Here is an 843-nt window from a genome sequence, read left to right on the forward strand (position 1 = left end):
TAGAGGTGGGTTTATGGTCCTAGAATGAGTGTGTGGTCGCACACAAGGGTGTGTGGTCGCACACTTGGAGTGTGCTGCCGCACAAGGGTGTGTGTGGCTGTACACGGGTGTGTGAGGTCGTACACCCCTCAAAATGATGCCCAAATTGTCCATTCCAAGGTGTAACAAGGCTAGGGGCATGTCTACATTGAATATGAAAGCTAAACTCTCACTTTGGAGGGTGTTTTAGGGGTGTGCGGCCACCCTAAGAGGGTGTGCGGCCGCACTCACTTCCATACACGAAGAACATGTCGTTTTTGCACACATAGAGCTTGGATAGAGTGGTCTTTCATGGATTGTAAGCTAGAGGAAGAAGTACTCACGTTCTTGAAGCTTTGGAAGGTTCAAAGTTGGAGAAACTTGAGAGGAAATGATGTTGTGTGCTGCCAAGGTGCTAAAGGACTGAAAGGAAGGGGGCTACCCTTTATATAGGGGTAAGGGTGCTGCCCAAAAGTGAGTGTGATGCCAAGGGAGTGGGTGTGCGGCCGCACACCCATGTGTACGGCTGTACACTCCTCCAAGAGGTGTGTATGACCCGATTTTCTCACTATTCAACACTCTAACTCATTCCTAAACTCAACCTTGGTTATATACAAGCTTAGAACACTTAAATGAACCCTTAAATAGAACCAGAAATCAACAAAACAAGTTGAATATTGATTGAATTGACCAAGTGTACAAGATTGAAGTTTCCGGGTTGTCACATCATCCCCCCGTTAAAGGGAATTTCGTCCCGAAATTCAAGAATAAAGCACAGTCAAGAACTTGGAAAGAGATGGGGATACTTCTGCTTCATTGAATCCC

Source organism: Lactuca virosa, chromosome 5 (assembly GCF_052849685.1).
Source record: "Lactuca virosa cultivar CGN04683 chromosome 5, Lactuca_virosa_CGN04683_v6, whole genome shotgun sequence".
NCBI classification, from domain to species: domain Eukaryota; kingdom Viridiplantae; phylum Streptophyta; class Magnoliopsida; order Asterales; family Asteraceae; genus Lactuca; species Lactuca virosa.